We start from the raw sequence: 14,369 nt of genomic DNA, 5'->3' as shown, positions 1-14,369 counted from the left end.
TAAAGGCCAAACGATGTGGTCATGTCGTTTGCCTTTATACCAAACGATGTGGCCATGTCGTTTGCCTTTATACCAAACGATCCGGCTGGGTCGCTTGAGATTAAAAGCTAACGATCTGCCGTGGTCGCTTTGGTTTAAAAGAAAACGATCTGCACGAGGTCGTTTGCCTTTATGCCAAACGCTGCTGGTCGGTCGCTTTGGAAGAAATTTTTTCAAAATTCGTTTTGTTTTTACAACACTTTCATATTCATCAAATTCCACTTTTCCATTCAAACATCAAATATCAAACACTCTCATTCATCAAATTCCACTTTTTCACTCAAACATCAGATATCAAACACTCTCATTCATCAAATTCATCCATACATAAAATTCCATTCAAACATTAAACCCTAAATCCTAAACATTAAATTCCATTCAAACATTCATGCAAACATCATATCCATCAATTCATTCGAAGTTAACAAAATTACAAACCCTAAACTGAAACAAATTACATCTATCAAACTAAATTACAAAGTTACAAACCCTAAACTGAAACAAATCAACTATAGCGCCCACCAATGTACTTGCACCTAGTCAAGTTGTACGCCTGTTCGAAGGAGGACCTTGCTTCCTCTGGCAGATCATTCCCAGCCAATTGCAGACCTCTCTCTAGCAAACGACTGGTTTCATCGATGACGCCGCTTAAATTTAAAAAAAGAAAAACAAGATAAGTTACCAATCGAATGCAAAAATCATAGTTAGAGAAAACTCAATTAAAAATCACAATACTTATAATCGGTGAACAAGTTAGGCGCAAAGGTTCCGGGGAGGGGATGAATAGGAAGAAGCTCAGGGTTCACCAAAACTACATGAGAATTCCTCGCATACCAAGTCATGTAGTTTTGATGACACTCCCATGGATAAGACGAAATAGGTCCTCGGTTGCAGAGTTGAATCACGTGATTCTGCCACGACTCCCAGTAAAGTGGCCCAATATTGGTCCAAAATCACCTCATACCAGCGTCACGCCCACGGTTCTTGTTCTCCAATTTGGCATTGGAGGATCTCTAGGTACAAGTTGCACGTGACCCAACTGACGCACCACCCTTGCGACAGCGTAAAGCTCGACAATGTTGAAAAAACATAGCAATCCCTCAAAAAATGCAATGTCATCGATCGGGTTTGTATCTCTGATATTTTTGTAGGGATGCCAAACAACCTGAAACAAAATCAAATGTGTCATTAACAACTCTAATGATCAATTACTAAAAAATAAATATAAAGAAACTTAAATACCAAATTGTCATTGAATTTAATACTTACATTGAACTCATTCAAATCATCAATTATCGCTCGATAAAACTGCAATGCATACGTTGTGTCGTAATAGTGTGGAGCGACTGGGATGTGTCTGTGAGCACGCGGCTGAGACGAGATATAGTTGAAGTTTGGGACTGTCATGAATACCGGAAAATACTCATAGATCCATGCCTAGATATACACAAATAGTTAACATATTGATAGTAATAAAATAAAATTAACATTAAAAAAAACTCTAAAATACTCAAGTTTTACCCGAAAGAGTCATATAGCCTAACCCCCTTTCACCTTCGCACATGTGGCAGCCCCGAGACCTCTATATAAAAACGCCAAAATTGCTGCACCCCATGCATACTCTTCTATCTCACTGAATTTCAACAACGGCCTCAGATAACATATAGGCACTCCAGTCCCAGACTTGTCAGTAAAAACGGCACATCCAAAGAAAAACAGAATAAAAGCTCTAACAGTCCGTTGAACATCCCGGAAACTTCGAGGCCTTCTACCACATTTCCAAAGAAGTCACATATAGGGCTATCATGAATCTTGTTCGCAAAATGCTTCCTGATGAATTCTAGCCTTACTTTTGAAGTGAACTTGCTAGCTTCCATCTCCGCCCTAATCAAATCAATAGGAGCCCTGCACCAAGATGTAAGAGATTTATCGATTGTTGTAAGTTCAGCTCACTGTCCCCTTGCACCGCTCTTCCTCTAACTGTGACTCCACAGATTTGGACAACATCGTCCAAAGTCACAGTCATCTCCCCAACTGGCATATGGAAGGTGTTGGTCTCCGGATGCCATCTCTCCACAAACGCAGAGATCAATGGTGGATCCATATGCTCGTGATAACCTTCCACGAGATCAAACAACCCAGTCCTTCTCAACTGCACGGCAAATCTCGGAGACCTTTCACATTCATTTTTGAAATTCCATTGGGATAACTTCGCTAAGTGTGAAACACACTTCAACGCTCCGCGATCCTCCTGAAACAACCGAGCACGCATTAGATATATATGAACAGAAACAAAAGATTTTGTAAAAGAAAATCAAAGTACACAAGAAAAACAAAATATTACCCTTCTCTCCCAAACATCGCGAGCGACATGCACCGCATAGTCATACAACAACTCTGACTCATACGGGCCTCCCCCATACACACCTTTTTTGAAACTCCAAATCATCATTGGATTTTCTTACGAAATCCAATACCGGAGGTGCTTCTTCCACTGGTGGTACGTCTTCTACCACATATTCTTCAACATCATCATCCCCGCTCATCCCTCCTCCTCCTCACTCTCCTCCTCACTCTCACTCTCCTCTTCTACTATACTCTTCCCTTTGTCTAAACCTACATCTAAACCTACATTAGTATCACTATCTACACTATCTTCACTAAACGAATCAACCTCAGGAACCTCTCTTTTTCCAAATGGTCCCTCTACGCTACCGATGCCGGATTAAGCCGGCCTCTATGTCTTTTTCTTCCAACTGCATCACCGCTAGAGGAACCGCCACCAAACAATTTCTTAACACCATTCAATGTAGTTTTTGCTACATTCTTCACATTCTTTGATCGAGGACCCATCGCTACAAAGAAAAATAAAATAAGTATTAGTAAACCATATTTAAATAAACAATGTACAAAGAAAATCACTAGAAAAAAGAGATCATCCCAGTCGTAAAACAAATGTACTTATAAGCTTGCTATGATAACTCCAAGTATATATGAAGAAATAGAATGAGTATTACACTATCCAAATTCTATCAATTTTGGGCGAGTTTCCTTTGTTTAGTCAACATTTCGTATACTTAAACCTGTCATAACCTGGAAATCAATAATGACATCCTTCCAACAACCATATGTACATAACACCCTATAAAATATTCAACCCACAATACAATTTCTATCCCTCGTCAAGCATAGGGGAAACCACCCAAAAAAACCACCTTGATTGTACATTCAATAAATTTGATAACCAAAGAAAAAGCTTCTCACCTATAATGCTTTACCGCTTCAGTTTTGTTCCCTCAGATCCGACCTTAAGCAAGTACTTTCGTAAAAGCTGCATGTAATCAAGGTCATTACTCATTAGCCAAGACTCAAGAACATAAGCAATATAAAAGGTGAGTAACAGAATGTACAGAGACACTAATCATAAAATGGTAAAAGTATCTTCTCTTATAACATCAAGCCCTAAAGGAAAATACTAGGTATGAAAGATGAGCACTATGAAAGTTTAGCAACAAGATGTAAAGCAACTCATTTTTTAATTTTCAAACGGGGCTCTAAATCACATGTTTGGGGGTATCACCATGCTACCCCCTCTAAGGGGTAGCATCGCTAGTATTTCTCTAAGCGTATTATTACTAAAATGGAGAACTTTATAGAATGTAAAATAATCTCTAACAAAAGTAGCTTCAAGTCTTCAGCTTATGCAAATTAAATGCAGTCCAAGTCATATTGCAGCTTATGCTGCAATATGACTCCTCGTGTCATTTACTCGATCATACTATAGACCAACTTAATAGCATCCTAGATAGTAAAACAACAACCCCAAGTCCAGATGATACCCAAACATGGCTAAGCACTGCGATCACTCATCAAACTACATGTTTAGATGGTCTTCAAACTCACAAGTTTTTTAAAGAAAAAGAACTTATTCACGCTACTTTACAAAGCAATATTCAACATGTTTTTATATAACTAAACTAGTCGGTGCCAAACAAGAGAAAAATAAAATTTACAATCATTGTTACTTTATAATGATATTTTGCTACACTAACAAATGACCTCTTTCACTTTACTATCCAACCGATAAGTTTACGAGAAAATGAATTTTCTAAAGTACAGTTTGACATAGTATATCTTCTCTTTGCTACTTATTTCCTTTTTGTTGACAAGAACTCGTAAGTTTACACGAAATATTATGAGCCTTGTTCTTACTAAGTATAGACTCTGGCTAACATAGTTTAACGTGAGTTAAAGCTCCCCACCGACTACAAATATCACAAAGAAAAGATTGATGAGAATCATCTCCGAAGAAGGATTATGCTTGAAAAAAAAAGCCTTCAAGAGTCAGCTGGTGCAATTTGAATACTTTAGGCAGTCTAGAGTCTATTGAACGCGAAGCAATAAATTTTTCAGTCATTTGAGCTACGGTGTCACGGATGTGACCAAGACTAGTTTCTATACTCAGTCTCTAGAGAAGAATTTCTAGTGTTCCCTTTAAGTTTATAGTGGAAATATAGTTTTCCACCTATATAAGGAGTTCAGACAAGCAATATATTGATGGCACAAAGACCAAGCCAATATGCATAGCGTGAAACGCTAGAACTTTGTCTTAGGAAACCTCGCTACCCCCAAGAGATCCAAGTAGTCAGGCTCTAACTGAGCTATGTCCAAGACCTATCCTAAAGTCGTTGGGAACCCATGACGTACCCTGGCCCTGGTATTGCACCAAGAAAGTTTCTTGATCTCTCATTCAATACTTTCAAATGCTACACTTGATCTCTCATTCAATACTCTCACAGGGGAAGTTCCTAACTTTGCTGCCATTTAGAGTTAGAAAAAACACTCAGCCATCCTAGTTTATGGCATGTGCTTCATAAGTCATGACTACACGCTTTAAGGTTGTGGTGTTTCATTGTAGGGATGTTAATCATAAGTATGGCCTGTACTTGGAAATGAGGTGAGACTCTTTTTAGAGTTTTGATTAAGTTGTAATGGATTGGGACCTATAGTACAACTTTGATGTAGCTTATTATGGTTATTACTGTGAACCTCTCACACTCATATTATAGTAAAAATGTTATTTTATTGACCCAAAAATAAAAGATTTGGAAAAAATTGGGTTAGAACCGGAATCCTTATTCTACATCGAAAAAGAAGTTGTAATTTTCGGCAAAGACAATTTAGGTGGTGATTTTTGTTATTTAACGTGGCGGGTATTGAGGTCAGCTCTTCTCTCTCACCGGCTATAGCCTCATCTGTCCATTGGAACACCTTTAGTGTACTTAGGATTGTTGACGATGAATATTGTTAAATTAGAGACCGGATCACTATTGGACCAAACACCACATCTAGGCTAATGCCATATCTTGTACTGCCAACTCCTCCTGAATTTGAAGGTCTATTTATCTAATGGTTGAATCAAAACATTGCAATGTGATAGTGGTTTTAAGTTTTTGATAATCGGACTTCTTGCAAAGATCTCGTGGACTCAAGTATTACAACAAAATAACTGGACTCTAGCTCTGCAACAAAAAATGAACTTGACTCGTCCCCTCGTCAAGCATAGGAAACCACCTTGATAACATACATTCAAGAAGTTTGAAGGAAGGGCAAACAATCAAAAACACCACAATGCCCTGGGATAACACACTCGGCTTTTGGGTCTAGTTATATGGCATTGCTAACATCAATTTGGATAGAATCAAAGCCTAATGCTGTCATATGTGATTTTGGGTCTAACATTCTACACTGGCAGAGGTAGTAAAACAGGTAAGTGTTTATAATATCTCAAGCTCGGCTTTTGCTACTTAACTTCTCCTTAAAGAGAAGCCAACTACTCTGCCGACACCCAAGTATAGATCAATCTTAGCTAAATATATGTACATTTTAAATCCTATATGTGAAACACAAACCATTACATTTTAAAACGCATGCTAAAGAATTCATAAACACAATAAAGAGAGAAATATACAAAGTGAGTGAAGTCCATTGGTCAGAATTAAAATAATGAGCCTCATAATTTAAAACATTCAGTTTCAATTATTAGTTTAGTTAGTAGTTACCTTTCAGAAAAATGCAGAATATAGCTTTTACGACTAAGGCTTCAAAGCTTGGAAAGCAATATTGCTAGCTGCTCATCTGACACATTCACTTCCACACATGCTCCAACAGATGCAGCAAGCCTCGCAGCTAACTGATGCTTACACTAAGTAGAAAAGAAAAATTGAATCAAAATCCACATGATAAAAAAAAAATCACATAGACAGTTTCCGAGTTATGCACGCGAGAAACAATTTTCTCCGTGTCCCTAGTACTACATTTCTAATATGCACCCCGTCAATCATCTTCACCAATTTACCCAGCAAACATAACAAAGAATCAAAGAGACACATATTAACTCGAGCAAAAAACAGCATATGGTAGTACGAAATGTACAGAACCAGAGAATTCTCGCGATAAATTGATGACAGCCGACTTGGTTGCTTTTTGAGAGGGTTAAAGGTCGAGCATGTTGGATGGTCTATAGGTCTTAAAGCTTTGAAAACCTCATTGTGTCCTAACTCATGAGAAAGTGGGTGTGGGTTTGTTGGACTCTGTTTCACCCTCAAATCCTCCAAATTACCATTTGTAAATTTGTTTCAATATAACCCACACGGAATGGGCGTGGGCTAATTAAGCATCTAGTTCAAATATAACTGTTCAGCCACAACAATACTATTTAGAACACAATGGCATGTGCCAAATTGCAATTGTCATTATTCCATCAACATCCGAAAAAACAAACAATAGCTTTCTTTAGTTTAATTGGCATATGCAATGTATAATGTAATGCTTTATAGTACATGGTTGGGTCACTTGTATAAACTGCAAATTCATTTGAGCTTCAGAACAAATATTCTACTTCTCAAACAAACTCAATTACTAACACACACTTATAAAACTACAAAAACAAAAAAAAAAATTGGTGAACAACCCATTTCTTAATTTCACGTTACCACTCACACATAAAAAACTAATCTTTCAAAGCAAATAAAAAATATTGTAGAAGCTAATAAGAGATTCTTAGTTTCTACACCAAAAAAATTGGTGAACCCAAAGACAAGAATAGAAACATTACAGAAAATGTGAGTAGAAGACATACTTCGAGTGCAATGTGAGAGGAAAATAACAGTTATATCTAGTGCGCCATACCTGGATTGTGAGAGACGATTGGATTGTGAGAAGATGTAAGTCAAGCTATCCGTGAAACTCCCCAAAATCAAGTACAGGAGTTATCAGCTACAACTCTAAAGGATTCTAACGCCACTCAATAATGCAATCAAGACTACGACATATTCACAATTCCTTCAATCCTTTTAAACTCACACTGTTGAAAATGCGGGGAGACACTCAAACCAATTGATAAACAAGTTGATATACCTCCTAATCCTTATTTACTCTATAGTCATCCTTATCATAATCGCCTCATACATTATACCAAATCCCAAATACACCTAAATTCTTTTAAATTGGTAAAACAAATGATTTTCGATTAAATGCAACTAAAGGGAAATTAATGATACCATTTATCATCATAATAGTGAATGGTGCTAAACTAAACAAAAACTCTACTATACCATCATCAAGTATTACTTATTACCATCAAAATGTATAAAAAAGATAATAATATACACTGATATCATTTCTATTGGTCGAAAAAAAACAAACTATAATGCTAAATAACCACTATACAAATAACACTACTCAAAACCTAGGGTAATTGAAAACTAGCTTGTATAACTTAATTGCTAACTTAACAGCTTAGAATAGCATTACTCTTCCTCGTCATAAAAAATTCAACTGGTGCTTTCTTTATCATGACTGTGTGCAATATGATTTCTTTATCTTATATATACGTAAATAAAGAATTATGTGTCATGAGATTTTTTAACTAATGGAGCTACTGAGCTACTTTATTCTTTCATGCACCAACAGACGGATGCAATAACCTTTGGCCCCAACCTAGACTAAGGCTAGTATCAAGTATCAACTCATTCAGACTTCGATTCGAGCCAACTGAACTTCAATATGTACAACAAGACAAGCTCGGTTAATCAATAAGTTTTAGTTAGTGTGCCCGAGCCTCCCGTTGAGCCAATGGCACAAGAAGAGCCCATACAATATTTGTCTACTACTCGGGCCAATCTAGCTTAGTATGTTCATGAATCATGATCCTTCTCTTTGTTTTCACGCTCAGATTTCTATATTCACCCAAAAAATCTGAATTCTGCTCATAGTTTGGTTAGTTAATTCTTGTGAGATAGTTAATTATACGTGATTCTTCGACCTACCATATCTTGTCATTCTCTATCTCGGGGATAGAACCGAAAATGAGATGATCCCCGCTAACTTCAAGTAGGAGGTGTATTTCTAACTCTCTTCTTGAGACACCTAAGCTAGTAGCTTGATCTTCTATCCCGATCAAAACTATAAGCCTTTATGTAAACACCAAGTAGGAGGTATATTGGCCACTTTACCAAGTGACACTTGAATTAAGCCAAACCATAAAACAAATTCAATCTTTCAAAATCAAGAAAGAAACAGAGTATCCGAACTCAATCTTTCGTGCATCGCAATACCATTAAAAACTCTCACCTAATCCCAAACACACCCACAACTTGCATACATACATATCAAACTCATAATACACTCAAAACGATATGTATTATGACTGCATACATACTTTTCAAACTCAAGAACTTGCATACACACCTACAACTCGAATACATACTCACAAGTGCATTTTCAACTAAGAACATGAACATGAACAACTCAAGATATATACCAAGAACTTAACGGACTAAGAACTCAAGATTTTTGATAGTTCCAAACATACTAATCTAAAAAGAAACACACAAAACACAAAACAAACATGATTTCGAAGTCCATTGTAGATGCTCGGAAATTCAAAACCACTAAAATATTGTGATCAAAATTCAAAAGGGCTACCTCGGGAGGGCTAACAATGGCGGTTGGAGAGTTAGGGAACCAAGTCAAAACAAGCCCGACAATCGCCAGTGTTGTAGATGCTCAGAAATTCAATACTCCATTGATGTACCAATTCGTCCTACCCAATTACTCCATTGATAGCCAATTCGTCTACCCAATTTTCAATATGTGTCTACCCAATTTTCGATTAGATTAGATTAGATTGAAAACCGATCTAATTTGATTAGATTGAAAACCGATCCTGTATGTGTCTACCCAACTAACGAATCGAATCTAGTTTTCAATGGCAACTTTCAACTTTCAATTTGGGGTTTTTTAACGGTGAGAAACTCGAATTGTTGGAGATTTGTGGTAATTCAATCGGGCACTCGAAGGTTTGCACACGAATTGAAGTTCGAATTTGGAGTTTTTTTGTTAGGGTTTCGAAGGGTTTGGGCGAAAGAGATGACCGGTAAAGATAGGTTTTTCCGGTTTCAATTTGGTGGGGGGTGTATTGGGCTTTGTTGTTTGGGCTTTGTTGTTTGGACTTGGGCTGGAGGCTGCCCGATGTAATTTGAGTGGCGCCCAATACAGCACTCATTCTCATTAACCATTGCAAGTAAAGCTTGCGAAAAGATCCTTCTCAAAATAGTGTCGCCAACAGACTGATAAACATTAACACACCTTTTATCAAAAATAAATAAGTAAACATAAATGCACCACACGAAAGTAGTTCTACAGAAAACCAGTAAATCAAAGTCGAACAACATAAATGTAATAGGAACTCAAAATCAATCAGTTGATGCAAATTCAAGATAATTTTTTTCATATTTCAACCATATAGTTTAACAATCTCTTACAAGGGAAAACTATGAGAACCACAACTGATTAAAAGTTTAACAATCTCTTACAAGGGAAAACTATGAGAACCACAACTGATTAAAAGTTTACTTGAAAAAAAAACATTAAATATCCGTAAAAAGCATAGATAACCACCTCACCTCATCTTCGATGAACTGATGAACTTCAACGACAACAAGAAACTCCCACCTCTGATTACAATAAACTTAAATCTCATTCAGTAAAGAATCATTCCTTGCGACCTTCAAACCCGGAGCACATAAGCTTCTTCTCCCTCTTTGCAATTTTCTCTGCATCTTCTTATCATTTTAGCTCTCAGCAATATTCCCAGACCTTTTTTCAGCTGTTTTTTCAATCCTAACTTTATCTCTACTCTCAACTCTCACCTTCCTAAACACTTTTTTGCCATTCTTTATTTATTTTTCTCATTAATAATTAGCATTGGAAGAAGCTGTTGTTAACTGGAATTTAAGCTATCAAGAAGCAATTCAATAACTGGAGTGCTGTTAAGCTAAATAACTGTGAGAAGTCTGTTTAGAAAATTCTCAATGTTCAATCTGCAGGTATATGCAGACCCTTCTGAATTGAGTTAATTCAATCAGCCCATTTCCTCAGCGCTCTGTGTGGAACACAGCCTCTGACTGGAGATGTCTAATAGCAGACTACTTTAAGCAATATTAAGCAATGCATATATATGAAATAAATCTGGACGAATAATGGAAATGGATGGAAGCTAGCAGTTATGATCTTAGGATGGGGTTGAAAGCTAAGCTGACCATTAAATCCTCAATCTTCGCCTCACAATATCCCATTCCAATACTGTTACACTCTTCTTTGAACCTAAATGTCCTTTCCCGCAGCATAATCTAAGTATACCCTGGCTCTTCCAGCAATGGTAGTCATGCAAAACAAACCCGATTCCAAGCCCCAACTTCATCACGGTGTAAGCAAAACAAATGCCAAGAAAATCGTTTGTTGAGCCTATACAAATCTTCAACTTCCTGGCAATGGATGGAGGTTGGGATCTTATACAGTTTGTATAGCAGTTATGCTAGTTTCTATCTAAACTCGGTGACACAATCCAAGGTGGTTAAGAATCATACGTTCAAAAAAGCCAATCCACGGTCAAAGGGCACTCTAACTATATTTTCTTATTGAATAACTTATACTGAACATTTATGGTGCTGACAGGTTTTGATCCGGGGTTTGTAGCAACAACTCCCACAAACTTCACCAACGAAGCTAAGCTGATATCTTCCTAGGAAAATAATCTAATCTGCTAAATGTTTGAATTAAGAGTGGGTCAGAGAACTTCTAAGTTGAGTTCCAATTGAAGCCCTATACCAAGTAAAGGGAGTAAAATATTATCTTTTTGAAAGGGTGGGATACCAACGACCCCAAAAAGATCACACTAACTTTCACAAAGGCGACTATTTCACTATAGCTGATTTTAAGAACCTATAGTTAATCAAGCATGAAAAGAAGCAGCCATATTGACATTTCAAAAAGATGGCCAATCAACAATATATCTGAGGCACACGTGTATGACACATTTCTAGCTCCATTATTTGGAAATATAAAAAAAATCTACTGTTATACTGAACTTAGTGCAAGAGTGATGTACCATACAAGTACTCAAATAGTTCTATAGATCACCAATGACTTAGACAACATACAAACTTTCACTATTTGATTGAGAATATTGCAAAATGAAACAAGAACTCAAAAACAATCAGTTGGTGCTAATTCATGATGAAAACTTTCATATTTCAACCATATAGTTTAACAATCTCTTACAAGAAAACTAAGAGAACCACAAAGTAAAAAACCGTTTACTGAAACAAATTCATTAATATTAAATGCAAAACACAGATAACCCCTCACCTCATCTTTGGTATTCTACAACGACAACAAGAAAATCCCTCTCCGATTACAATTAACTTCAATCTATCATTTAGTAATAAACCCTTCCTTGCGACCTTCAAATCCAGGACGATAAGCTTCTTCTCCCTCTTTGCAATTCTCCTCATCTTCTTATCATTCTTCCTCTCAGCAATATTCCTTTCTGCTGTTTTTCAATCCTAACCTTATCTCTACTCTCAACTCTCTCTTTCCATTTCCCCACATTCTTCTCATGCCTCTTCTTATCTTTCTTAATACTCTCCTTTATCAACTTAGGATTATCATGAACCTTAATCCCCGCCGCCCTACTCGTCGCCGCTTTCCACAAAAACTTTTTCCCTTCTTCCGGATCTTTCTTCATATCGTCCAACTTCTTCGCCTCCTCAAGCTCCTTCACCTTCGAAACCTTCCTCTTCTTCTTCATCACTCCCTATCTTCACATGACTAAATGCCAATCCCTCACTAGCCTTAACCACATTCTCCTCAATCTTCTTCTCCTTCACATTTCTCTCATCATATCGTTTACGTTTCCCTTCACGAATCTCTCTCCGTTTCTCATTCCTCGGTGTTTCTATCTCGCTGGCAACTCTCTTCCCCCTGAGTTGTTCAATCTTTCTATGTAACCTCTCCCTAAGTTCCTCATAAGTCACTAACCCCTCCAACACCACTCGATTATTCTCCCTTCCTCATTCTCATTACTCTCAAACTCAACCACCACATCATCATCTTCCTTTTTATTCTCAGTATCAATTTTCTCTTTTAACAGTTCCAATGTAGTTGAGTTTTTTTCAGGGTCTAGTTTCTCTCTTTTGCCCTTTTTTCTATTTAGTTTAGACTCTTTTTAGCTGAATATTTTGCTGTTTTACTTAAACCTTGAAACCATGGCTTTTCATTATCATCAACGGGTAGATAAAAACGTGCTGGAATTAGTTCAACGAGGTTATCGAAGAATAGTGAGTGGTTTTGGATTAAGGTTTTAAGGTCAAGAATTGAGGAACTTTGCTTCTTTTTCTTCATTTTTGTAGGACAAAATTAGGATGGGTCTCAAAACCCTCGTTGTGAAATGGAAAGTTTACAGTGTTTAGGTTATACTGCGAAATATCACAATGTATCGTAATATCGAGATTTATGACTTTGAGGATGATATTTCAGCATGCCACAATCTATCTGTGCAGTTTAATAGGCGATTAATAGCCGATTAATAGGCGCATAAGTACTACTAGCTTTCGAACCCGTCCTACGAACGGGTGTCGTTATATTAAATTATTCTAAAAAATATTAGCAACTATTCATAGCTATGAGATATGAAAATTATATTAATCACTTGTTTAAATTTTTTGCATCACTTTCTATCAAACGAAAGCACCAAATCTTGGTAAAACCCATCGATTTATTTTGGTTGTTATGTTTAATAATAGAAGTTTAATTGAAATTTTGTGAGAATACTCAATACGGCGAAGATGATATTGAAGCTACTTAAATAGCAAGACATTCTCAATCATAATAAAATAATTATAATAAGTATTACTTAAAATGCAAAACTATACTTGTCGAGATATTATATTCTCCCTATATATAATACAACTATATTTCGAGGTTAGTTCAATGTATTTGCATTAAGTTTCTAATTTTACGTTAATTATTCTTTGAGGCTAGTTCAATGTATGTAGTTGGATCTAGTTTTCGATTTTTCATTAATTATTCTTTGAGGTTAATTCAATGTAGTTGTATCAATTTTTTGATTTCCCGTTAACTATTATTTGAGGTTAGTTTAGTGCAGTTTCACCAAGTTTACGATTTTCCGTTAGTTATTCATTAAAATTAATTCAGTGTAGTTCCATCTAGTTTTCAATGTTTCGTTAATGACTCTTTGAGATTAGTTAATTGCATTTGCATTAAGGTTCCAATTTTCCGTTAATTACTCTTTGAGGTTAGTTTAATACATCTGCATCCAGTTTCTGATTTCCCGTTAATTACTTTTCGAAGTTAGTTCACATCTAGTTTCCAATCAATTTCCGGTTATTTATGCTTTGAGGGTAGTTCGATGTAGTTACATCCGGTTTTCGATTTCTAGTTAAATATTCTTTAAGGTTATTTTAATACATTTGCATTCAGTTTCTGATTTTCCGTTAAATATTCATCAAGGATATTGCATCCAATTTATGATTTCCCGGCCTGTTAGTTAATATATGATTTTAGTTTAATGCAGTTACATCCAGTTTTCTATTTTCCGTTAATTATTCTTTGAGGTTAGTTCAATGCAGTTGCATCCAATTTATGATTTTCCATTAATTATTTTTCGAGGTTAGTTTAATGCATTTGCAGCAAGTTTTCGATTTTCCGTTAATTATTTTTTGAGGTTTGTTCAATGCAGTTGCATCAAATTTATGATTTCCCGTTAATTATTCATGGAGGTTAGTTCAGTGCATTTGCATCCATTTTTTTATGTTTCTATATTCGTTAATTAATCTTTAGATTAGTTCATTATATTTGCATACAACTTTCGATTTTTCATTTATAACTCTTTAAGGTTAATTCAATACATCTGCATCTAGTTTATGATTTATGATTATTTATGTTTTGAGATTTTAATTAGTTCG

General features: G+C 36.1%; 1 pseudogene; it reads right to left on the bottom strand.

Annotated features, from left to right (window-relative positions):
* Positions 1-11,698: 11,698 nt before the first annotated feature.
* LOC147491482 (uncharacterized) lies at positions 11,699-12,814 on the bottom strand (annotated as a pseudogene).
* Positions 12,815-14,369: the final 1,555 nt, after the last annotated feature.

The sequence above is a fragment of the Coptis chinensis genome, chromosome 6, assembly GCF_015680905.1.
Source record: "Coptis chinensis isolate HL-2020 chromosome 6, ASM1568090v1, whole genome shotgun sequence".
Lineage (NCBI taxonomy): Eukaryota > Viridiplantae > Streptophyta > Magnoliopsida > Ranunculales > Ranunculaceae > Coptis > Coptis chinensis.
The sequence above is the reverse complement of the archived record's forward strand: the minus strand, read 5'-3'. Positions and strand labels throughout refer to the sequence as shown.